Here is a 26,272-nt window from a genome sequence, read left to right as displayed (position 1 = left end):
TAGAAGGGATCTTGACACCCAGTTCCAGCCCTCCTGCCAAATGGACACCTTCCACTATCCCAGCTTGCTCAGAGCCCCATCCAGCCTGGCCTTGGACACTGCCAGGGATCCAAGGGCACCCACAGCTTCTCTGGGCACCCTGTGCCAGGGCCTCAGCACCCTCACAGGGAACAATTTCTTCCTAATTTCTAATGTAACTCCATATTCTTTCAGTTTAAAGCCATTCCCCCATGCCCTGTCAGTACATGTCCTTGTCAAAAGTCTCTCTCTTGTAGCCCCAGAAGGTGCTTGAAGGTCTCCCTGGAGCTGCCTTTTCTAAGGGCTGGACAGCCCCAGCTGTGAGTCCTGAGGGCATCCTGCTACCACGAGTGACCTGGGCGGGTCCCCTTTGCAGGACGGCTGGGGAGCTGCGTGGTTCCCTGCCCCTGCAGCCCAGGATGTTCCTGTGCTGGCTCTCTGTGTGTGCAGCGCGGCTGTACCGAGCTGTCCCCAGGCTGTGACCCTGCCAGTGTTCCCAAACCGAGCGCTGCAGGTCACAGGAAGTACAGCTGCATCGCTTGGAGTCTCCTCAGTTCTTTAAAAGGATTTCCTGGGAACAAAGGCTCTTATTGCTCTCGTTCTTCAATTTGGTTTGTTGTTTTTTTTCCTTCTGCCTGCTAATAGTCTTGGCTTCTTGTTCACTGTTCTCTCTCGTTTTTAAGGAGGCTGGGGAAATAATGATTTCCTTGTTTTTTTAATTCTGAACTAAGTTTGGCGTGGTATCTGTAAGGCGAATAAATCTCCTTTTTGCTACTTCTTGGTTTAAAAATACCTTTAATTTAAGAGAAAATACAGATCTAAAATAAAAAATACAGTTTGACCTTTATTAGTTTGGAAAATAGTGATGTAATGAAATGGCTACTGAGAAGGATCAGTGGCAACAATCACAGGGCCCTTTATTGGTTCTTAGCCAGTGCTTAAAGTCTGCTTTGATATCTGCCCTCACCCAAATGATCAGTTCCATCAAATTTAGATTGAGCAAAGGTGGAGGGGACCACTGGTGAGGGGTTGCAGCAGAGTTCCCTGCTGTCCCATCTGTCCCAGAGCAATCTCACCCACTGGAGCTGCCTGCCAGATGTGCTTGCCTGCAGCACAGCCCTTCTTCCCCCTGGCCAGGCAGTCTGGAGCAGGAGGGCAGTGGGCCAGGGGGACACCCTCTCCTTGCAGCCCAGGTTAAGGGCAGCATCCCCGGGGAGGGCTCTCAGGTGGCCATACAGCCACCTTCCTTCCTTTTCCCACCCCACCCTGCCCCCTGACATCATCTTGGGGATAATTGCAGCTGTTCAGGGCAGCAGAGAGCTCCAGCTGCTGAATCAATGGGCACATGCATTTCTGGATCATTCTCCCTTGGGGTTTGGGACTGGCTGCATCTCCACAACACTGACTGTAAAGGATCTGTGACTGACATGAAAGGACTTGGAAAACATTAAAAATTGGTTTAGCCCTTCCCTGGCACCTTCTCCCTCTGCTTTAATGACATGCAAGTGTAAACATCAGAGCCTGGTTTTCTGGGACTAATCCAGCCTTGGCTGAAGGAAATTGATATTTAGGTGGTGCTCCATTAAGTCAGTGCTATGACTTTTTACAAAGTGCCCTTTGAATCAAACCTGGTTCCTTTGTGCTCAGACAGAGAGTGGCCTGGGTTAGCAGACTCCCCTGCCTATCTTTGTTCAATGCTGTCTTCCCTCCTTGACTTTACAGTGCTGTTGGGTCTTACCTTACTTGGCTCCTGTGGTTTGCATGGCTCCCATGTGGGAAATCTGCTGCCATCCTCAACCTGCTGCAAATCTGATGGAAAACTCTCTTGTTTGTCTTAAACAAGGAGCTGAGGAGACTTGTAGTGGCTCATTGACCCTTTGAAAACACACTGAGGATGGATTGGGCAGAGTTCAATTTTCAAGACCATCTCCCATGCTCTGGTGTGTTTGTTTGCTTTTGTCTGTACTAACAAAACTTATTTTGAATTCTGTATCAGCATCGTATGGAGGCTCTAGTATTACCTCTGGATTTATTACAGCCAACTTCACAGTGTTGGATTTGCATAAGCTTAACAAGGTTACAATGTACAAGTTTAATTAAAAGTAGTAGAGCCTTTGGATACGAAGTCAAAATCTCTATTATTAATACAGTACAATTAAGTTTCTCAGTACCTAGCTAGTAATTACACAAAATTCATTGCAGTTTGGAAAGACTGTTTGGAAACAGAAGCATAGAGGTGTGTAGAGGGAGGCTTTTGCAAATACCAACTGCCTGAATTGTTCTACTCTTAAAAAACATTTTCTCCCTTTTGTCTTAAATAGTACTATATTTGCTGTTTGGGGTTTGTAACTACAGCCTATACCTTTGCTTGGCATGGATGGTTTTAAACAGCTAAAGCTTTGAGGTTTGTGTGTCATGAGGTGCTGCAATCCATTCATTCATTTTCTCTTCCTTGGTGAGTGTTTATGGAAATTTTGAGGGCTCGGCGAGGACTTGGACTCATCCAGAAGCAAAATAATCTGTGGTGTACACTCTTGGATTACAGGGAAGGCTGGATACAAATCTGTATTCCCTGTTTTCAACTGACTTGTAGGGAGTGGTAGTCAGTGCAAGATAGTGCACTATTTCAGAACTATTTTCAGGACCCAGCATATTTATTGTCCAAGAACTGCTGGAAGAGCTATAGTGAGATGGGTCTTTAAAGTCTGGATTGCATGCACAGGACTGGAGTCTACAGCTGCTCTGGGTTTAGGATGTCTTTTGTTGCTTTCCCTGAGGGAAACAATGAGGTGAAGAGATGTGCTGGAGCCCTGGAATGGGTTGGCAGCAGAGCCCTGAACATGAAGCCAGAGGCCAGAGCATGCTGGAGTGTGATCACCAGGCAGTGATTCTGGAGCCACAGCTCTGGGCTGACACACAAGTGCATTGCTCTCCTGTGGCATGTGGTGCTGGTGTCTGTCCTGCTCTCCTGTCCTGTGCTCATTCTGAGCAGCAGGCAAACTCCATTTACCCTGCTCTGCCTGGAGAGTTCAATTCTTCAGTGCTACAGTGCTGTTTTGGTTTTTTTTTTTTTTAAGAAGGATTTCTTTAATGGATTCCTTTGGCAAGCAACTCCAAGTAAACTCAGAGATGTAAAGCTTCCTAAATTACTCATCTTTTCCACACAAAAGCGGGTAAAACGTAGAGCTTGTCTCAGACATTTTCTAATGATCAAATGTATCTGGCTTCAGACTGAACATCTGAAAGAAACTTCTGGGGAGGAGAGCCATGGAATAAACAGCAAATGAAATCACTTTACAGCCCTCTTTTGTATTACCAGAGGAGGAGGAGAGTGATTACTTCTTAGCAAATTAGGCTACATAAAAGAACTCTATATAAAGATTATAAGTGCCCTAATGAGTAATAATCAGTGATGAAAGCAGAAAGGGGAAATGCATTATCACCAGCTGCATTGCTGCCATGTCTCTGAGGATTACTGGGGTTTAATGAGGACCTGTGGGAAGCTCTTTCCATAATTCCATCTTGCAGGAGGTGATCTCAGCCTTCAGGTCCCCAGCTTGCATGAAGGGCAGGGAGGGAACTCGTGAATTAAAAAGCAATGTGGTGTTGCATGTTGGGAGCCCTGTGCTTGAGAGGCCTTCTCTGCAGAAGAGAGGCAGCAGGCATCTCCATGGGGCAAGTTATGCAGTGCTGCACACACAGCTCATAGAGATCTTCCCAATTTGTCCTTCTCTTCCCTGCACTTCATTTCTCGTGTTCTCCTGGTTCACCTAGACCTGGTTCATCTGTAGAGCACTGTGTTGATGTAGTCCTCTCTTAATGCTCATCTTGACCTGCAGAGCCCCGCATTCAGAAGAGGGTGCCAGTTCAGTGTTTCCTAGACCTTGTCTTTGCTGGGTTAGAGAGATGCTAGGTACCTAAGGATGGTAAACAAGGAATGTGTGGGAAGTGCAGGTTGTGTTGCAGCTCAGCAGCTAAGGGGTTTCATGGAAATCAAAGTTGTTGCAGTGTTTTTGCGAGTGATGACTTGCCCTGTAGATAAAGCAGGACCTGGGTTTTACTGTTTAGTCAGATATGGAAGGCTGTTTTCTCCCCTCATAAGTTTATAGGATTCTTAGAGGAAATTTCAGGATAAAAGGAACTGAGACAGAAGCCCAATCATTGAATCAGTCTCTCATGCTGTGTGTGGAGGGGTCTCTAGTGAGACTAAATGACTGTGGACAGTAATGAGGGTGGGTTTGGATTGCAGGAGGTGAAAGATATGGTGGTGACTTGCCCTGAAAAGACCTTTTGGAAAGACCTTCTCCTGTCTCCATTGCTTCCACCATCCCCTCCATGGGACAGCAGCACGTGTTCCTGGGTTTGGCTCAAAGGGACAGACCCTGCAGCCTTCCAGTGAGAGACTTGGGTTTTACCCAGCCCTTCTGCACAGGGAATGATCTCCCTGTGCTCCACTGCCTCTCCTGACAATGGTCCCTTCCCCAGTTTCTCTATTGGAAAATAATCAGTTTAAGTGATACTGAAGTCTTTTTTGCTGTCTCCCAAATTTTATGCAGCAGTTAAAAATCTGTTTGGGTGAATTGTTAGGTTCTAGCAACATCTGTTTGTAGGATGTTTAATAGAAGCATCCTTGTGTGGGATGTATCCTGCTTCTAATATTAGCTCTTCCCTGTAGGTGATTTCTAAATGAAGATATAACGCAACAAATACTTAATGGTGCACTTGTTTACCCTCAGCATCTTCTAAGTAGTTCTTTCACATCTGACCTTTCATTTTGGAGTCTAAACAAAGTTCACCTCTTTCCTTAAAGAAACAAACAACTGCTGTTCCACAAAACAAACCAACCAGTTAAGTATGGAATACTTACTTATCCACATTCCATGTGAAATATGAAAGTGGCTCTCACTGAGCTGGTTTCTGCTTGGCTGCTATTGTGGCTAGGGCTTGTTCTTCCACGAGAGTGAAAACTGGGTGGATGAATAGGAGAGTTTATTGGACTAAGCTGAGTGGAAAGCTCATAGGTGAGGATGCTGCTTTCTGGGGTCAGATATACAATCATAGACTGGTTTGGATTTGAGGAGCCCTCAAAGATCATCCAGTTCCAGCCCCTACTGTGGGCAGGGACACCTCTCACTATCCCAGGTTGCTCAGAGCCCCATCTAGCCTGGCCTTGGTATCCCCATCTGACTGTTTCAGGATGTGGTACAATGAATTTAGTTAGTTGAAATTCATTGTGATTTAAGGCTTATTGTTTTTGTGGGGTAACTTTACTTTTGTGCCCAGACTCTGTCTTGTTCCCAGGCCCAGTGTTTGGAAGCTCTTTTCCATAAAACCTCACCACCTTGCTCCTGACACACTGCAGTGCTCGGCTCAGAGCCCTGGGCTGTGGATGCCAGCACTGCTATTAATAAGTGGAGCCAGACTATCCCAACTGGAGAGAGATCCTCTCATCACAGGACACATCTGTGCTCCTGGCAGGACCAGCATTTTCTCCATGATGCCATCGGGACGTGTGTTGCTGTTGACCTGGGGTGTTTGCAGGAGCAGTGGAGCTGTTGTGGCTGTCTTCCTGTCTGGAGGCTAGCTGAAGTTCCCTCTGACAAGTGGGGGATGTGGTTTTGCATATTATGACCCTGGAAAGCTTGGGGGAAACTGCTGCTGGTGCCTTTTTAACTTGCTGAGTAATTGGTATGCACTTGGAGTGGTGGTCCAGAAATGGAAAATGACTTTGCATCTTGTTTAGCCCCTGAGACTTGTACTCTGCCTGCATCTTTCTTTTCTGTCTCACGAACTGCCACCTTGCTATTTTCTCTGAGCAAAAAGCTGCTTTTTCTGTTGTTGCAAGACACCGACCACTTTAAAAAAGGGCAGACTGAAAGCTAATGAAGTGTTTCCTCTGAGAATAATGCTCTCTAATTGTTAGTGAAACGGTTTTTAACATTGGTGGTAACATCCTTGTTTGTTCCTTAACTAAAGTGCTGTAATAGGTTAGTTCTAAAGCAGATTCATGAATAAAATTAGTAAGTAGGACTAACTATATTTGCCACTGGTGGCCCTGGGACTTGCCCTGAGGTTGCTGATGGAGCAGCTGCTGGGCCAGCCAAAGGAGGGAATTGCTGAGTTCCTGCAGCAGAATCTGATCCTGTGAGAGGCTGATTTGGATGTATCTTCTCTACCTGCACAGTAATTTCCCCTAAAGGTGTAGGAATGTGACATCTGTTTGGATCTCTTTGCTTTCTGCCAAATGTGGTCAAAACTGACAAGCAAGTTGAAAATTTAATAGGGTGAGGACTGACAAACAACACTACCACATAAGCCTAATTTCCTTAAGATTCCAGGCCAGAAATATGTGCTGAAGGTTTTATTCAGCAGTCATGTGCTTTAAAACTGTGTGGAACAATGTGATTAGTAGAAATGTTATTTTCAGGATCATTTGCAGTGCATATGAAAGCACAACAGCTGAATCCTGTTGTGTGCGTGTGTATTAGCATGTAACCAACTTAAAAAGGGCCGAAACAACCCAAATGTCTGCATGGAGAGAAAGCGAAATACAGGTATAAAATTTATTTGAAGCTGGCAAAACATCTAGTTAAGTTGAAACTAATTTCTAGGGTTTTTAACTCTAATCCTTTGGCTGTCTCCTCTTGACAGCAGCAAAAGGATGTTGTTCTGTTCTTTTTCTTGGTAAGTGCTTTTGGGTTTTGCTTCTTGCAACGCTTCCTCCTCACTTCCCAGCTCTGGAAACACAGAGTTGGGCTGTGTGTCCTTCAATAGCAGGGTTCTGTAAGCTTGTGGTGGTTGGAGCTGTGTAAATTCCTTTGAGAAATGTCAAAGTATTGCTGTGAATGTGAAGGATGCCCAGAACAATTAAGGGTAATTGAAGGGCAGGCATATTCCTGGAAAGTGGTATGGGGAACTTTATGTGAGAGCCTGATGCCTTTTGTCAAGGAATATCTTGTGCTTATTTTGAGCAGAGTTGGGAAGAAAGACAGAAAGCAAAGGTAACACCAGTGAAGTTTAGGAGATGAACACCACTGATAGAGCAGTGCCTTTTGCATTTCATGGAGTGTGCCAGGGTTGAAGGGATCAGGGACATGGAGGCTTTTCCTGGCTCTTTTGCATATGTAGTGGAATAAAACCAAACTGGTGCCTGAGAGAGATAACACTTTGATGATCTTTCTGTGTTCATTTAGTGATAGCAGTGCTTGACTGTGATATCTTGTCCTAAAGAAAAATCAGTCTCCTCTAACAGAGCTCTTGCAGCCTCTGCTGCTTTGGGCTGCTGTCTGATTAACAGGATCCATGGCTTTAGTCCCCTCAGTGTCAGCAAACATGACACAACACTGAGGGGAGGACACTGACAGCACCAGCACTTGGTGCTCTCAGATCTGTCATTCTCTCATATCGGATTCCACAGACTTATCATCACCCTGCTTCAATAACATGGGGTTTGGGGCATGAGGTCTTCAGTTAAATGAATGAAGTAGTCTTCCATGTTTTTCAGACAGTTCTGCATCTTCCATCAACTAACATCTGTATTTTCACAGCTGACAGGAACTGCATGCAGTGGCACTCCAGTTCAGAGATGGACACCAGTGATTAATATAAAATTAGTCATAGATTAGTCATATTTTTTCTTTGTGTAAATCACGTCTAGTTTCACTTAATATCTGATCAGTCAATGATTTGAAAGCTTTTATTTAAACCTTCTGCAGTTTGTTCTTGCTGCTGGTCTTACAAGTACTTCATTGAATGGTCTATCTTGTGTTATTCATCTCTGACTCATGAGATTATTCAGACTATTTTATTATGCTTCCAGAAAGTGTTTCTTTGCTGTGGTAGTTGGCTGTGTTGTCTGTATCCTCCAGTGCTGCTGTGTGGATTCAGTGACTTCTGTGCATGTACATTGTTCAAATGTGCTGTTTTGTGGTAGGAAATGTTATGTGAGCTATCAGCTGGTTGGCTCACTGGAGTTAATGCTGTGGTTAGTTTTGTTCATTTGTGCCAGACCCCCTGGGTTTGGCTCAAAACTTGTTTTTTAAGCTCAGGGCTGGCACTTGTAAATGCACAAGGTTTGGGTTTCAGCTGTGGGTGCAGTAAGACCCCAAACCAGACTGCCTTGTTACCGTGGATGCTGTGTGATTTTTGTCTGTGTCAAAATGTCTGCGGCCTTCCAGAAACTAAAAATAAAGATAAGGGCTCAAACATCTGTGTTTTCTGTTCTTGTGCAGCTAGCCTATCCCAGCATAAATAAGGTATCTGCTACATGGTCTGCAGGGACTGGAAAATGCATCCTGGGACAGGGTGACTTAAAGGTGAAGGAGGCTGTGTTGGTGGGTGATATTTGGCATGGACGGATGGTGTATACAGATGTGAGGAAATCATTCAAGCTGCAGTCCTGATTGCTTCCATTCAGATTCAAACCAGCCTTTGCCCAAAGGCCTTTTACAAAAAATCGTGCTATTGTCAATGGCTTTTTCCACGGAAAACCATTAACTCTCCAGATCATTCAGACTGTCAGTGTTTCTTGCTTGCTTTGCTCCTTTGGCTTTAAATCCTCTTCCCACCTTTCCAACGCAAGATAGCTGGACACAAATCAGCTTGCATCAGTGACTTCCTTCAAATTGTATATGTTAATAATTTTTCCTTAGTAATTTTGAATCCTGTTTGTGGAAATTTCTTTTTAACGTAGGAAGAATGTCACAGTAGCTTTTTAATTGAAACACAAACAGACAGACATGAGGCAAGTGTGTGGGAAGGAGCAGTAATTTGAATTGTGCTGTGACTACCCGGGTCCCATGTTAGAGTAATTTTTTAGCTTTTAGTAAAGAGCAGGAGCTCTTTCAGATCTTGTATCTCAAAGCCTTGCTTTAGTTGATCAGAAATGATTAGGCAAAACAGATCTTTATTTTTATCTTGTAAAGAGCAGACATGAATCAGACTATTTGCTTGCAGTGCTCTTGCATTCTTGTGGAAATATTCCTGAAACAAAGCTCTCAGGAGTCACAAAGCAAAGAAATAGTGCTGCCTTAACCTTTCTTGTTAAACTGTGCCCCTAAACAGAGTGCAACATGTGATTTTTTTCAGGTCTTTGAGCACAGGGCTGTGTTCTGTTTAAATTCACACAGTGTGTAATTAATTGCATGCAGTTGTGCGTCTTGGATTCGAAAAAGAAATGGGTGGCTGTTGCAGAAAACATTTGATTGGCAAGGCAAAATATTACTGCTGAACATGTAAAATTGTTGGATTAGGATTTGCATTTTCTTCCTGGTTAAGAAATTAGAGTCTGGAAAAGAAAAAGAAAACCATATCGTGCACCTTTCTTTCCTGGGGATACTGGTGAGGTTCCCCAGGGTGTTTATACTTTGTGATGTTCTCTCTATGAAAGCAAAAACCCAGTTAACTCTCACCTGATTTGCCTAGTCCTGCTCTTGTTAAATGATCATTCCTAACAACTGGCTCTTGGTTATGAGAGTGGTTTTCTGAGAGGTTGTTTTCTTCATACTGGAAGTGAACTTGGATTGAACTCGGTGGCAGACTTAGCTCTTGCTGTCAAGGCTGGAGAGCCCCCGGCCACCAGTGTGCCCTCAGGTCAGGCTGTGTGTGACATGGGAGCAGCTATTCCCTCAGCTCCTGTTCTTGGATGATAATTGACCCTTCCAGTTAAACCAGAAAAGCCCCACCCTTTCCCAGAAGTCCCAACAAGTCCCAGGTTTCACTCTCTGTTCTGAACTCCAGACTTTCCCTGGGGGCTGTCAGCCTTCCTGGCATCCCAATGCAGGGCACGGGGTGAAGCCCCCTGGATCTCTGTGTCCTGTGCCCTGTTCAGGCTGGAGAAGTGCTGGGATGAACATCACAGCCAGTCCTATAGGAAATACTTCTGTAAACAGTCTTCAGAGGTGAGGGTGTGCAAGAGAGATTTCTTTAGCTTAGGGTTAGAGGGTGTCTGCTAGGGTAGTGTTGGAGTTTGACCCCAACCAGCAACTAAACCCCAAAAGGTCACTTATTCATTCCTTTCCTGGTGAGATCAGGGGGAGAATTGGAAGGGTAGAAGTGACAAAGCTTATGGGTTGGGATAAAGAGAGCAAAAGCTGTGCACACAAGCAGAGCAGGGAATTCATTCTCCACTTCCCATGGGCAAGGAGGTGTTCAGCCATCCCCAGAAGAGCAGGGCCCCATCACAGGTAGCAGTGACTTGAAAAGGCAAATGCCAGCACTCCGAGCACCCTCCCCCTGCTTTATATACTGGGCATGATGCCATAAGGTCTGGAGTGTCCCTTTGGTCAGCTGGGGTCAGCTGTCCTGGCTGTGTCCCCTCCCAACTCCCTGTGCACCCCCATCCCCTCCCTGGGATGGGCTGAGAGGCAGAAAAGGCCTTGGCTCTGCTCAAGCCCTGCTCAGCAAGAACTAAACCATCTCTATGTTGTCCCCGCTGTTTGCAGCACAAATCCAAAATTTAGCCCATGCTACCCGCCATGAAGAAAATTAACTCTATCCCAGCCAGAACCAGCCCCGGAAGTTCATTAGTCAAACTTAAATTGAGTTTGAGGAAGGAAGGACACAGGGGAGTGGGAAATGAAGCCCACTTCCCTAGCAGCCTTGGGAACAAACTGAATCCTTGTGTTGCCAGGGTCTGAGGCAGTTTGTTCCCTTTTGAGGAATGCAGGGACACGTTCCCTTCCTCATCAGGCAGCCAGTGGCCGTACAGCCCGAGGTGTGGGCTGAGTGTGTAGCTCTGACTGTGTCGAGAAGGAAATGACTAAACTTGCTGTCAAAGCACGGTAACAAAGAACATCTTTGATTTACCAAAATAGTGGTGGTGCAGAGGCTGGGGAATAGCTGTGGTGCTGCCACCCGTGCTGGGAGTGGCAAGTCAGTGTGGAGAACAGCCCTCGTGGGGAGTGCGAGTCTCCTGCAGCGTGGTGGGAGATGGACCTGGCTGGGAGCTTGGTTCTGAACAGCTGCTGGGGCTTCCCTGTGCTGCACGGGCCTCTGAGGGGGTTGGGGCAGCACTGTGGCTGCAGCAGGAGGGCCAGGCCGGCTGTGACAGGCAGAGGTGGCCGGTCCCACGCACCGAAGGTGCAGCTGCAGAATCGCATGGCAGCTGTGCTCCATGTCTCCTTGCCCCTGCCCAACTGCTGCCTGCGTGTCCTGGCAGCCCTGGCAACAGCAATCCCAAAGGTCCTGTCAATCTGGGAGCCTCAGCTCCAGTCAGATATTTGTAATGAAGGGGAGAAGCTCCATCTAATTATAGGTTTTCCATTTCGGCCCTTCATATTACTTTAGGCAGGCTTAAAATAACACCGTTAACTAACTTCTTTTCCCTGGCTTTGCAGTTTCATACATGACATTCTGCAATGCCCTTTATAGAAACCTCAAATATTTTTTTTGCCCCGCCTACCACATTTTGTGTCTTTTTCCATCTGGCAGATGTTTTTTCCCTGTGTTGCACAGGGCTCAGTACATAATTAGTCTGTTGCAATAGCCTGGAGCCCCAGTCCTGTGACAGTCTGCTTGCACAGGCTCCTCTGTCCTGCTCAGTTCTTTGTCACTTTTTTCCCCTGGTGGTTTTGTTCAACGTACTCTAAAAAACTGTTCTGAGAAGTAACAAGCACCCAGTAATTTGTGTGCCTTGAGATCATCTATTATAGCTTTTTACTGTACCTGAAAATATTTGGGGATTTTTCCTCCCAGTCATACAAGGGCTGAATTCTCTCTCTTCCAGTTTAAAACCTCTGGATATTTGCAGTTTGTTGCCACAAGTTGACAACTAGTTAGTCAGTGTGCCTTTACTTTATTCCTACATTTTTGAGCTGATTCTTTGCTTTCCAGTCATGTTACTTGCTTGTATTAAACTCCTGCTCTTGCTCTTGTCATGATTTTTGTTTGGAGAGCAGTGTCTCAGTGTGCCAGTGAAGTGTCTCAGGTGGGGGTACACTGGTTGTTTCTATCCTTCTACTGACCATATTTCACTGAGCATTTGTATTTGAGTCACTTATTCTTATGCCTCTTCTAATGGGAGCTCATGTAACTGCATAGGTTTGGAAGTTTTTAGTTATTAGTTATTATTTATTCCCCAAACTTCCCTTTTGCATTTCAGATTCAAAGCCTACCTAGAGCCTTCTCCTGTAACAGTTCTGTCAGATTTCCCATACCAAATAGCTCCTCTTCTGTGCACAGTCTGTAGATGGGAGTATCCGAGATTAAAACTTCCTGTCAAACCACAGGAACAGAGAACATCTTTGATTTAGCAAAATAGTCACAGTAAAGAGACTCAGGAATAGTTGTTGGGAATGAGTTGTGGGGTTGGTTCAGTGCTATGGGCTGCTCTGACTTCCACTGGCTTTACTTCACACCCTGATTTTCAAATGTTCAGCAACGTTGGGTGCTTCTCTGGGGCTTGTTTGGGTTGCAGTAGTGAGAAGGACGCCTTGCCAGGTATTATTCACCTTTGTTTTGTGCTATATGTGTGTGATCAACTGGAGAGGTCAAGGGCAGGCACAGGCCAGCTGTGTAATGTAGAGATACTGAAAAATAATGCTGCTGGGAATTATTTGGAATTAACAAGCTCATTTCCTTTTTGTACATCAGTTGTCATCCTTTAATCTCCTGGTATTAGCTTTTTTTAAATGCTGTTATGTGCATCAACCGCAGTGCTTCCTGTACCCTGTGTCACTTGATAATAAACTTTTACAAGATATCGCTGTTAAGTCATCTCAGGCTTTGAGTGATTAATCAAAATCTCTGTTTCTCTTTTTCTCAGGGTTGGATGTTTATATGGATCAGTGGTACTTGCTCAAGAGTGACAGTGGAGATCAACACTAAGTCTGTTCCTCTGAGTGAGTAATCTAAACCCACTGCATTGCTGATGTCTATTATCTACTATCTGCTGCTTTATTTTGCTTTTTTAATATCTTACACAACAGCTCCTTTGGGCTTTCATTTCAAATATCATTAAAATGATGCTGTATATTATTTCCTGTAAGAGTTGTAGAAGAATGTCAGTCTGCTTCTGCAGATATCCATTGGTTTTACATCTTTTAAAGGATGGTCCTTACTTAACAAACTTAACAAACTTACTTAAACAACTAAGATGTTGTTTATTATCAGAGAAATGTGGAAACTGTGTTTAATGACAGTAGATTTAGGGTTATCGTGTGGACTGTGTCAGAGTAACGAAGTATGTTCGGATTATCCAAGAAGCAAAACTAAAATGAGCTGTTCTGTGGCATGTGGAGGGTTCAAGCAGTGCCAGTGCACCCCAGTTTGGAGGGTTCAGCTCCAGCACAAGGTCCCCCTGGACATGCTGTGACTGAGTGATGCAGCTGTGCATGTGCAGTGAGTCTGACTCAGCAGGTCTGTGGCAATGTGCAGAGAAACTGCCAAGGGCCTTCAGATTACTGGGGCAAGTTTACGAGAAAATGCATTCAGCAAAACAGAGTATGTGTTGTGAGATCCTTTGGAAATGTCCCAGTTCTGTTGGCTTCAAGGAGCAGCATTTTGCATTCAGTCTAGACTGATTTGATCCAAGTAGCCTAGTGCATGTCAGAGCTGGCAATCTTGTTTTGGGAATGGTTTTCTCTCATCTACTTTGTTTTGGATATTATGGTATGATTTAGCTTCTTAAATTCCAGCTGGAGAGCTGGGTCAGATTGCTGAGCGAGCACTTGATCCCTGCACCCCTTGGCTGGGATGTGCTCATCCCATAACTCCACAGCTGGGCTCCCAGTCCTACAGGGTGTGAGGACTGGTGTCTCATTTAAAATGCCATTTCCCTTATTTTACTCCCTTAGCCTCTCCATAGCCCTTGGAGTGCTCCTTCGTGGCTCTCCAACCCTTCCCACACTAAATCACTGGGCATGAGCTCTCTCTGGGATTCACAGCTGCCCAAGGACTTGGAAAGAAGTGGGTGTTGTTGCTCCTTGTTTGTCAGAAGCCCTGAACTCCACTGCCAAAAGCTTTTATTCCCTGGTTTTTAATCAGAGGTCTGCTGGCACTGGAAGTGGTTGTCACCTATTGTCTCCCATCCTGGTCACATTCTTTCAGTTTTATCACCACTTATCAGGCTCGGTGGGATTACACTCCAGCTGGATTTGCATCAATCATGGCTGTAAAAACATGGTTAAAAGTCTGATGCTGGCTAGCAGCCACCTTCTGCTTGTGTGTTTGGAGACTTTCAATCTGCTGGCATCTCTGTGCAAATGTCTTGCCTTTGCTGGAAGTCTCTCCCTCCTTGCTCCCCAGATGCTGTGCTGATTCCCCCTGCCTGGGACATAAATCTGCCTGGTTTTCCCTGTCACTGGTGCTGCTCTCCCTGGGAGGGAGTGTGTGTGTCCATGTCCATCCAGGACTGAAGTAGCAGGTGCTCAGTCCTCCCTTCTCCGTTCCTGTGGCTCCAGGACTGGCAGTTTCTGGCATTTGGAGGAGTCAGACCTGTTGCCCTCAGCAATCAGTCCTAAAAGCCTGATTTCTCCAACTGCTGCTTGCTTTCCCCATTAAGCAGATAAACAAGAGCCTCTCCTAATGAGGTGGCAGGAAATTCCCATGCCTGACTCAGCACTGACAGGGCAGGGGACTGTGTTTGGGGCTGCTGGCTGCTTCTCCCAGATGGAGAGGAACATGGGCTTCTTTGCTGGGTTACCACAAGTTCAGCACATGTCTGACCTCCAGGCTCACCACAAAGAATACACCAAAGTGTTCAGAGTGGAGTTTCAGTGCCTCTGCCCACGGCCTCTATTTATCCATAAAAGCATGGATTTCCATCTTCCCTCCTTGGCTAGCTCCATGTTAAATGTACTGCTGCCAGTTCAGCCTTGCCCTGCAGTAAGGCCACATGTATAAATAATGCAGAAAAGCTAAATAAGGCTTTTGAAATCAGCCTTAGCAGAAGCAGCTGCTTCAGTGTGGTGCCATGAAGACACAGAAACCTGGCTAAGTCTGTGTAGCCAGCCAGTCACACTCCCTGCAGCTCCTGCTCTTTCCTAGCAGAGCCCTGCAGGTTTGCAGGTGTGTCTTCGCCCTCCTCCACCAGCTCTGAGTTAGGTCTGTGCTCAGTGACAGCAGATTTTTGGTGTGTCTAAAGCTGAGACAGAGCACCACATGCAGCACTGAAATTATATCCAGTCCACCTCTTACAGTGCTTGTGTGCAAGGGGCAATAATCAGTATTTGTTGGGTTTTCTACCCTCAATGTCACATTGAATACAGGAGGGAAAGAAGCACAAGGCTACTTCTATGTGTTCCATTTATTGGCATTTGATGGCTTGTCCTGCAGGGCCCAGCCCACACACAGCTTTTCTTGGGCTTTTAATAGTTGTGCTAAACTCAATTGTACTCAAAATAGTAATAATTTCAAGCATTTCCCCAGAGCCTGTGGCTGCTCTGCATGTTTATGGGAGGTGCAGCACTGCCCATGGTTGGGGTAGGGGAGGGTCCCCAGGCAGGCTGGGATGGGATTTTTCTGGTGTCTTTTTCCTCCCCTTATTTTGAGAGGAAATACTGCTGCTTGCAGAAAAGAAGTACTTTATTGTGCTTTTGCTCCTCACGCTTTATGTGATGTGGTTTGAACTTAAAGTGATTTGAACACTTCTGCTCGCCCACAGTTCTGCTGGTGGCTCTGTCATACACATGGATCTCTGCAGAGAGGGGGGATGTGTCTGTCTGTAAACACGGAGCAGCCTGCCCTGTTTGTCCAGCATGTGACCCCTCTGCTGCACACGGCGTTTTCCTGCCTCCCTCCCATCCGGTTCTTCTTATTTTATTGACTTTCCCAGTCCTGGAAATTGCTTTCTATTCAGAAAACATAAATTCATCCCTCACAAAGCTTGCAAACCTGATTTCAGTTCTTCCCTTATTCTTTGAAAAACTCTTTTTGCTCTCTCTAAGACCGAAAATGTACATTTTCCCTGTTTATTTAGACAAGCTTATTTTGTTCTGCAGAAATCTTGTCAAAAGCTAAGTTTCTTTGCTTGCATTTATAATCCTCTGAGGTTTATGTATTGGGAATAATCTTTGTGAGCTGGAAAAAGATGGTCCAATCTGTTTTAAGATGCCCCACTTTTTCAGTATTGCATCTCATTAGGAATACAGTTGGCTGTTTGCATGGCTTTTTTCTTCCTCTGTATAGCTTGGGGGAGAAAATACATCATTTCTTCATCTAGTAATAATGCTTGGCACTTTGCATCTTCAAAGAACTCTGTGGCTACGGATTGAATAATTCCTATAACATTGTGTAGTAGCTTCTCATTATCATTTCCTGTGTTCTGCAGATGGGCAAAGTGAACAAGAAGTCAAGTGAGCTTAGGCCATGGAAAGAGAAACAAGGTCAATTTGAGTTCCCACCTTCCTGACTTCTACTAGAGCAAAGGAAAGTTTGATTCAGGTTGACACAAAGGGAAATGTAATGATCTTTCCTAGCCTTCTTCACTACTTACTTAAGTGCACTTTCTGGTGGTGTTTTTTGATGGTTTGTTTTTGTATCCCTAAATAAGTTTTCTCACTGACTGATGTGGTTGGAGGTGTGTGAGGAATTGTCTAAAGTTTTATAAAGGTGAAGCAACATGTTGATGGGATTAGGTTTGTGGGGTGTCACTCGCTGCTGTCTGGGGGATCTCCGTGCTCCTTCCCTCTTCTTTCCTCTCAAACCAGAGGCAGAGGAGACCTTTTCTGTATTATTTGGGAATATTTTTTCCCCATCTTGTTTTCCATCTCAGACTAAGATGGGTAAAGTGAGCCTCAAAATGGGAACTGTGTCAGTACATAGAAGTTGATCTTTCTTGTTTCATCCACCACATGCCATGCTAAGATATTTTTTTTTTCCCTCCCAGGGACTGTAGTGGAAGTTGTTGGCTCAGAGTGGTGTCTGGAATGATGTCATTTGCAGAAATAATTTCATACAACTGCACTAGGCTATAGGCCTGGATTTAGAGCTGCCTAATTCCCAAATGCATTTCATGACATGTAGAAAAGGTGAGTGCTGTAGGCAGTAAACTGTGTAATTAGGCACTCTGTTACAGAGGAAGTCACAGTAACAATTTTGTTGCCTACTTGGTAGAAGTTAGTTAAAACTTTTTTTCAGGAATTCTGTCTTTTTACAAAGTTGCTTTGGAGCCCTGGAGAGTGTTAGGGCAGTTTAGTCCTCTTGGGGAGAATGGATAATCTGCTAGGTGCAGAGGAGCATGGAAATCACATGAAGAATTCCTTCATCTTCTTAGGAAAATCTCGTGGCTGCTTCTCTGCAGGCTCTGAGGTTCCCTGGCCACCTTCTGACTGGCTCCAGATGCCTTGTTTGATAAACTTCCAGGCAAAAAGCCTTGCTTGGCTTAACACAGCTTTATTCTGGGCATGCCATGCTAGGGAAGGCGGTGGAGAAAGCAGCTGTCTCCAGCCATGTGCTCTTTTTGGGGATGCAGAACTTTGCAGAGACTTTTTTAGGGGCTCAAGATTTAGTTCCAAGATTATATTTAGTTTTCTGTTTCTGATGAGTGGGACAGATATCCTGATGCCTTAGATGAGACCCTCAGTGATGGACAGCAGCACCAAGGTATCACAACCAGTATTTTTATTTTCATTTTTCTTTGACTTTCTTATATAGGGAACACCTCATTTGTGCATGCTCCTTCCCAGTGCTGGGCAGAGCTGTCCTGAACCACTCTCTGCTCCCGGGGCTCTGGGTTCATCCTCTGCTTGTCATGACACCCAAATTGCTGATTACTTGTCTGCTGACTTTTTAAGGATCTGAATGTGGCTTTTCATGAATCTGGATGTTTTTCCTTTATTGGGCTTGGGAAGCTCTCAGGGCTGAATTGGGACCTGGAATTTGCAGCAGAGAGTGCAGAGCAACTGGTGAAGGCTTTCATGCCTTGCTTGCAGGGTATGAGTACTTGTGGTGAGGTCTTGGTGTCTCTCCTTTGTCATCTGGTAGCTTCTCTCACTAGATTTTGATTTCAGCTGCTTAGGAAAAATGTCAGCAGCTCAGCATGTGGGGAGCTGCATGTGCACCTGGGGTTGTTCTGTTGTGTTTGTTTTAATTTTGTGTTCTATAATTTTTTTGAGGTATTGCATCCAAAAGTGGTGAGTACCTCCAAGAATGTGCCCGCGGCAAATTGCCCAGATCATACTGATACCCAAGGAATTTTGTTGAGACCTTTCAGGATCTCTGGGTGTTCCTTAGGTATTTGAAATTAAGAGGAAGGGACCAACTGCCTGGAAGGTGGTTGCCCACGGAGGGTTGGATGGGGCTGGTTTTTTTTTTTCCCCTTGGCCATCAAAGCACTGTCAGAAAGCACTAAGGTCTTCAGTGGAAAACCAGCTGTTGTCATTTTCCAGCTCTCCTCACTGCAAATTGGCAAGCTCCCCATTTCTCCTGTGTTTGAAAGGCTGAGGTGGTGTGGCCCAAGTGATAACCAGGGAGCCTGGCTGTGTTCTCTGGGGGGATTCCAGCTGTAAGCTGGCCCTCTAAAACGAGCAAGGAAGTGGCTTCAGGCTGAGCTATCTGGAAAATATCAAGGGGTAGGTGACAAGGTGTGAAAGGCAAGGGCCACTTCAAGCAGTGAGAGGCTCCAGAAACCTGGCAGTGACAGCAGTGGGAGAGGTACTGGATGCAGCTGGAGATGGGCTGGAGCAGGAATTATGTCCAGTCTTTCCCCTCTTTCTAAGGGAGGCTCAGACCCACTCTGCATTAAATTGGTGTTTGTCTCAGCCTGCTTATCTGCTGGCCAACCCACACACTCACTCCAGATGTTCTTATCTCAAAACTGGAGATGCACCTGAAATTGTTCTTCCAGGATTTGGAAGCTTTTTTGTTAAAGCTGTCTGGCTGCCAGTGTTTCCAAGGACACATCACACTTTGAAATCATGGTATTAAAATAATTGCTTTTGAAATGGAGGGAGGGTCATGTGCCCTACATCAGAAATTCCTCTTAGTGCTTATTAATCCGGTATATAAATGTCATGGCTTACATCCACGGGGTGTTTATATTGAATTTTAGCTGCATCAGTATCTCTTGCTCCTCAGAATAAATGCCATATAATCTGGTAATGAGCAATATTCTTAATTTAGAAACCAAAAATAGGACATAGACAAATCTGAGTTACTGGAAGAAAGTAGGAAATAGCCTTACCTCATGAGGGGAAAGCAAGTTCAGTTGAATCATCTAGTGTTTAGTGTAATGGTAATGGCAGAGAATTCTGTCTGTTTCCCTAGGATGGCACAACAATTGCCATATTCCAAAGGCCTGATCCTCCTGTGGTACACCTCTTCTGAGGTGTGTAATGGGGTAGTTGGGAAGCACCCTTCTTTCCACACCCTGAGGAGGTCAGTGCCCACCAACTGGAGGTGCATTAAGCAGTAGGGATTTAGGCTGATGCCCTCCAACACCCTGTTGGATAAAGGGGATAAAGTTGTTCCTCTAAGACCTACAGTGAGCAGCACTGGCTGGGACAAGATGAGAATTTGGGAGTGGAATCATCCTTGCTGTGGCAGGTGGGCATCATCCAAGATCTCTGATGTCTGGAGCACCTTCCAAGCTGACAGTCCTACACCTGAAGGAGGTGCAGTGGAACCAATAGCCATATAAGCATCAGTGGCTAATAAAGTCAGTCCCTGATACGCTAAGGGTGGTAATACTGCAGGATGTCCCCATGGGGTCATGACCCAGTGGCCAGTGCTTGTTTTCTCTACACCATGAGTGGCATAGGCTGTTAACTTTTAGCTCAGGTGCTGTCTGAGTGCTGGGCAGATGGGTGAACTTAGTTCAGTGGAGTCTTTCTGTGACTCATTGCCTTTCCCAGACACAGCCTGTTCTCCCACCCTGTGAACTCCCTCAGTGCAACAGAGCAGCACTTGTTTGCCCTGATTCACTGAGTGATTTTTGGTTTGTGTTCTGTATGCAGTAACAGTGGCTCTTTGTAACCCTAAGTAAATTTTGCCTTGAAATATCTTGGTGAAGAAGTTACCTTTCTATGTGATGGTGGTGTCACACTGAACCAGAGTGATGTGGAGCAAGATGCATATAGGAAGTGAACATGCCTTTGTTGCAGACTTGGTGTGAGTTTTGGAACTTCAGTGTTTCCTGTGGTCCCAGACACACACACACACACACACACACACTCCCACGCCCCGACACTCACCCCCAGAGCTGTGCTCTGGTGGTGCCTCTAAGTGGAGAAGGAAGGCAGATTGTCACAACAATGATCTTTGTGAAGATTTGCTCATGTTGTGTTTGTGGCAGAGGCCGTGTCTGGCAGATGGTCTGAAGTCCGTCGTGGTGAGGAGAGGGCTGCTATTTATTACTGATAGCACCCACAGATGGCACAAAGCTGCCAGGATCTGTATTTTGAGATCTTCTTTTGGTCACTTGGTCAAACAGGAATCCAGTGTTAAGCATGTTCTCAGCAGCATTGACTTCAGTGGCATTAGAAACATGCTTGACATCAATGTGGGCTTGTGCAACTTGCTGATCTCAGGCTGGGTGGGTCTTGCTGAAAAGCTCCTGTGCCGACAGAGAGACTGTCGCTATTTCAGGCCGTGGTTCTGCTCGGCTGTCAATCCAATTTAAGGGGACCAGATTATAAACACTGTGAAATGCTGAGCTGGTGCAAAGCTGCTTTGCTGATAAGGAGCCGTTCAAAATATTTGGAAAGTTCAACTCTGCTGCAGGACTGGGCAACCGTTCCTGGCTCCACTCCCAGGGCTCAGTGCCAGGGGTGTTTTGGCTGGTTTGCCTGCTTGGCCGGATGCCGAGTGGCCGAGGCTTGACGTGCCATCGGTGTCACTGTGCCTGAGGGACACTGGGGGATGGCAGTAGTAAAGCAGCCATCCTGGCTCTGCCATCTGGGCAGCGAACAGCTGTCCCTGTGGGGACAGAAAATAGTGTGGTGCATCCCATTGGGTGCTGCAGTGTTGCCAGAAATACCAAAACTGAGCTTACGGCAGCTCAGTGTCCTTTTGTCTGTTCCCAGCTCCCAACAGGAGATGAAGCTCTGATAGGTGGCAATGCTGCATCCCTGTCTGAGGAAGAGCTTTGTTGACTGTCAGTGTTTCAGCCCCAGAACAATCTGGCAACAGAGCAAATTGGCAGCTTGCAAGTGCTTGCAGGAGCCTCTTTGTGTATTTGGTTGCATTTTGCTCCAAGACCTCAGCAGAGACTTCCAAGGTTCCTCCCTTGCCCTTGTCCTGGCTGTTGCCCTTTCCCACCCTGTCCTTCACAGTGCAACAATGTGCTAGTGTTTTATTGCTTCCCTTTGAGATCTTGGGCACTAATGGAATTTATAGAATCATGGAATGGTTTGGGTTTGAAAGGACATCCCCATCCAGTTCCAACCCCCTGCCATGGGCAGGGACATCTTTCACTATCCCGGGTTGCTCAGAGCTCTGTCCAACCTGGTTGTGGGCTCTTCAAGGGATCATGGGGCAATCACAGCTTCTCTGGGCAACCTGTGCCAGGGCCTCACTACCTTCACAGAGAAGAATTTTTTGTTAATGTCTAAGCTAAACCTCCTCTCTCAGTGTGAAGCCATTCCCCTTTATCTATCACTCCAGTTCCTAATGAAGATTTCTTCTCCAGCTTCCTTGTTGGGCCCCCTTCAGATACTGTAAGGCTGATATGAGATCTATATGAAACCTTCTCATATTTTTTTTTATCAAGGAGTGTTGTGTATTAAGTTAATGCCTTTGCATCCTGTGAGTATCTAGAGTAGCTACACTTGAATGTTCCCACTCCTTTGTGGCCTATCTCATAATTTCCCTTAGAGGCCTTTTTGCAGCTGTGCTGCCATTCACAGAATCTCTGCCAGCTGTGCTGCAGTGCTCTGGGCAGGGAATTGGGAGGAGTGATGTGCACACTCCAGCACGAATGTGGTATTGTGTCCTCCAGATGGTTCCTGCAATCTCTCACCTGGATCAGATGCCTGATGCCAAGGGCTTTCCTGGTGCCTGGGTGTAGTGTTAAGGTGTGTTTTCCTGTTAGCAGGACATTGTCAGCCAGTGATTATCCCCCTGTGCTAAAGGTAGGGGCAGCACTGCTTTGAGCAACTGAAATAGCTGCCTGTTGAGAGGATGGGAAAGGGAAGCCCAACAACATTGCTACATCAGGAGAAACTATGAATGCAGTCAGTTCTGACAGCGAGAAACCGTGTAGGAACACAACAAACAGCAGTAATGGGCTGCGTCTGTCTCCTCTAATGCTTCCCTATCTGATCACTTGTCAACATGTGTTAATCTCTGCTGCCACAGAACATGGAGACAGCTCTGAGGTTTGTGCTGTTGAGGGTGTGTGCTGTGTATAATTCTCAGAGTGTTGTGACAGCCCTAGTGAATGCTGTGATCCACGCCAGGGAGCCCTGGGATCCGTCTGTGTTATCTCCTGTGTTACCCAGGAGGAGTTTGGAGCCTTGCTGGCGTTCTAGCAGGAGAGGGAATGTGTGTGGTCATGTTACCCTCAGTAGACATTTGCATGTGGCTCTTTGGAGCACCAGGTTGCTGGCCCGCAGCCACACTGGCATCTTGGGATTTTGTCAGATCTTGCCAGCAAAGGAGCACCAGGCTGGGTCACAGTTCTTGGACAAGAAGTTTCCAGGGAACAAGCTGCTGATGCAGAGATACCACTGATGTCCTTGTGGTGCCCTGTGCGTTCTGACATGCATGCTGGGTGTGTTCCTCTTTTTCTGTTGTTACTTGGTATTTTCTGACTTCAAAAGACGCTACTACAATTCTAGTGTCAGTGAGAAATCAGTTGACTCTTCTTTGCCCCGTACCATGGCCAGTTGTAAAGCACTTGAAATGAGTGTTTTGAAATCTGCAGAGGGGTATAGCATTGATTGTTTATGAGATAAAAATTGCTCAGGCACAAGTTGAATATCCACTTGCACTGAGGTTGGCTTTAGCAGCAGTGTGGAGCCATGCTTCAGATTCCTGGATGCTGTTGCTACATGGAGTGCTGTCTTTTTTCCTCACTGGTGCAAAGTCCCCACAAGTGAGAAGTTCCCACTGATAAGAATTTTTGCACTAAGTACAATGTGTGCTCTACCTGGATAGGCTCACCCCTTAAAATAGCCATAAAGACCAGAGTAACAGGAGCCCCAGCTCAGGTGAGCAACTTTTAACCTAAGCCCTTCAGGGTGACTGGTTTAGCCAAGCTGTTTGTTTTGATTTAATCCCCAGTTTACTTCACCTTCATGTCTGTCTTCAGTCAGGTTAGCTCTCTTGAGTTTGGCAGCTGGAATTGGGAAAATAATGGCTGTTTTACAGCATATTATTGGCACACTGCTGTGTAGAAGTTAAAAATTGTTGACTAAGATGGAAGCTTCCTGCCTTGGCCCACAGTGCTGCAGTACCGGGGAGCCTCTTGGGCAGGGTTACCACAGGTTAAGGTGTTGTGTGAGTACGGAGCAGGTGGTCTCAGCTGCCAGAACTGCTGCTGAGTACAGCCTGAGGAGTGCCTGTGGCATGGGAACTTGCCAGCAGCCCTGTGGAATTGTTTCCTCTGGCTGGAAGGAGGATTGCAGCTGTCTGGCCATGGTCTGGCTTCTCAGTGCTGGTTTCAGGCCTGAAGAAGTCCTCTGTCCCATGATCTGTTGGTTTTCCTCCTTGTCCCTGCAAGCTCCCTGGGCAGCCCAGGAAGCCGGAGCGCTGCCCTCTGGCCACAAGTCACTGGTCACTCACTGTCAGGCTGGTGGTGAATGTCTCCTCCTCAAGCCCTCAGGGGCATGGTAGGTCAGGCTGGCTTCATTACCTGTGTACTCAATGTTTGAAGACACCCCAGGTACCTTACTCACACCTCTTTCTTCCCTGCCAAGTGCACATTTCTGCTAAATCTCTTCCTTCCCCTCCTCATCAATGGTTACGAGTGACTGGACATCAGCTCTTGTTTCATTGATACTGAGGCTTAGTTTAGAAAAAAACAGGATGCCATGGAAGTAATTGTCTTGTTCGTGCTGCTTTCCTAAATCTTGATTTTTTTAGACACAATACTGCAACAAGGAATTAAATCCCTACTTCTTAGAAGGTTTTTAATTAGCTGAAAAATATGGATTAAGATCTTGCAATCTGTAAAATACTGCACATCATGCTGCTACATCTTGGGCAACACTCCATTTTCTTTTTAAGGACAATTTAAATAGAATATTAGGGGAGAGGAAAAAAATATCCACCCCAAACCAGAGCACAGAAATGGCAATTTAGAATTCTTAACATTTCTCAGAAAGCTGCTTATGATTATCTCCTTAAAATGGCAGATTTTGCCTGCAAGTCAAGTAGAGGAGCAGGAACTGATATTCCATTAAAATACTAGGAGAGACCTAAATGCATTTATGATCATTGAGACTTTTGCAGGAAACAGAAACTTAAAACTGCCAAAAATTTTAATAAAGGGCAAAAAGCAAATCCCAAAATCCCAAATCTAAGCATGACTTAGATGCTTCCTCTGCCAGAGATCTCTGCTTGTTACCATGCAGAGACACCTGTTCTGACATTTTTTCCCTTCTTTTTCTGTGTGTACTTGTAAAAGCCCCAGTCCAAACTTCGTGACACAGGTCTGTACTGCTCCCTCAGGTCCTGTCCCTGGTCACCAGAGAGAAGAGATCATTGTCTCAAACACACTAAGTAACATTTCAGAAGTGCAGGATTTCCAAGGTATTTCAGTACTTCCAAAGCTGTAGTGTACCAGGAGGAGCACACTGGTGTTAAGGGATGCATCCTGGGCTGCAGCCAGGGGAGGGGGGATTCTGCCCCTGTGCCCCTCTCTGCTGAGCCCTCCTGCAGGGCTGCATCCAGCCCTGGGCCCAGCACAGCAAGGACAGGGAGCTGCTGGAGCCAGGCCAGAGCAGGGACACCAAGGGGAGCAGAGGGATGGAGCAGCTCTGCTGGGAGGAAAGGCTGAGGGAATTGGGATTGTTCAGCCTGGAGAGGAGAAGGCTTTGGGGTGACCTCACTGTGGCCTTGCAGTGCCTGAAGGGAGCCCACAGGAAAGATGGAGAGAGACTCTGGACAAGGGCCTGGAGTGACAGGACAAGGGGGAATGGCTTCACACTGACAGAGAGCAGGTTTAGATTGGATATTGTGAAAAAACTCTTCCCTGAGAGGGTGCTGAGGCCCTGGCACAGATTGCCAAGAGCAGCTGTGGCTGCCCCATCCCTGGCAGTGTCCAGGGCCACGTTGGATGGGGCTCTGAGCAACCTGGGATAATGGAAGGTGTCCCTGCCCATGGCAGGGGGTTGGAACAAGATGATCTTTAACATCCTTTCCAACCCAAACCGTTCTCTGATTCTATGATAGGAATTAATTTGCAAGAACAACAGAGTTTGTCAACAAGACCTGAACTTCTCTGAGGTAAAGCACCATGGTGTGTGGTTTTGCTGTATCTTACCAGGAGAATCTTGAAGTGGATGAATCCATGGAGATAAGTGACAGTTTTGTACTGTAAGGAGGATGGTAACTGAAGGGGTTTGTAGCACTGCTGGAGGGGTGGGTGCAGTAATGGATTTTTCTGTGAGCAGTTCAATTTGCTTGTGATGTGGAGCTGTCCCCATTTCTGTCCAGTGACTGAAGTGGCAGCCATGCAGAGCTGCCAAAGTGCCCCTGCTGCAGGGTGTTTCCATGGAGTGGAATATAAATGTTGAGCTGTCCCTGAGAGGAGCTGTACTGACACAAGCCCTGTGTGAAGATGTGTGACAATTCCACCCTGAAATAAGTGATGTTTCTTTTCCTAAACAGGCATGAAACTGTGGTTCTGTTGTGTATGTAAAGCAAACAATTGTGCCAGTTTTGGGTTTACTTTTCCCGTTTCAAGCAGCAGGACAATAATGGCTGAGGCCTTGGCATCACTAGTGTCGTCTGCAAGCCCAAACTAGACTTGTCTCAGTGCTTTTTTGTGGTCAGCAGAGTTAGTGTAAGATCCTCCTCTAAGGGAGGATCCCTTCCTAACTTTAGCCAGGGAAAAAAGGTCTTTAGTCCTTCAGAGCTAAATATAACCTCCCTGAAACTGTCCCTCCAGTGATGGCTCAGTAAACACATGGAAAAATACTCAGCCCCAAAACAGGATGCTCAGGAGGCAAAAGTTTTAAATAGTTATTTGTATAGATCTGTTATATATGAAGCAAGAACTAACATTTTAAAACTCATTTAGTGCTTAAGAACATGCAAGATTATGCCCAGGTAATTCCAGTGTCTCCTTGAATACCACAAAGGATTTGGCCCCAGATGTTGGCGTGGTTGCTGAGGAAACTGCTATGCATGATGAGAAAATGTAATGATTTGT

The 26,272-nt window shown here is 45.9% G+C and overlaps 1 protein-coding gene across 1 annotated transcript in view; it reads left to right on the top strand.

The window, feature by feature from the left end:
• PPFIBP1 (PPFIA binding protein 1) overlaps nt 1–26,272 on the top strand; it is a 102,346-nt gene that overhangs the window by 15,974 nt on the left and 60,100 nt on the right. The window contains exon 2 of the mRNA XM_058023707.1: nt 12,782–12,857. The gene's annotated coding sequence lies outside the window, so the exon portion shown is untranslated. The remainder of the gene's footprint in view (nt 1–12,781; nt 12,858–26,272) is intronic.

The sequence above is a fragment of the Melospiza georgiana genome, chromosome 4, assembly GCF_028018845.1.
Source record: "Melospiza georgiana isolate bMelGeo1 chromosome 4, bMelGeo1.pri, whole genome shotgun sequence".
Taxonomy (NCBI): Eukaryota; Metazoa; Chordata; class Aves; order Passeriformes; family Passerellidae; genus Melospiza; species Melospiza georgiana.
Note: the sequence above shows the minus strand (reverse complement) of the source record. Positions and strands in the feature narration are given on the sequence as shown.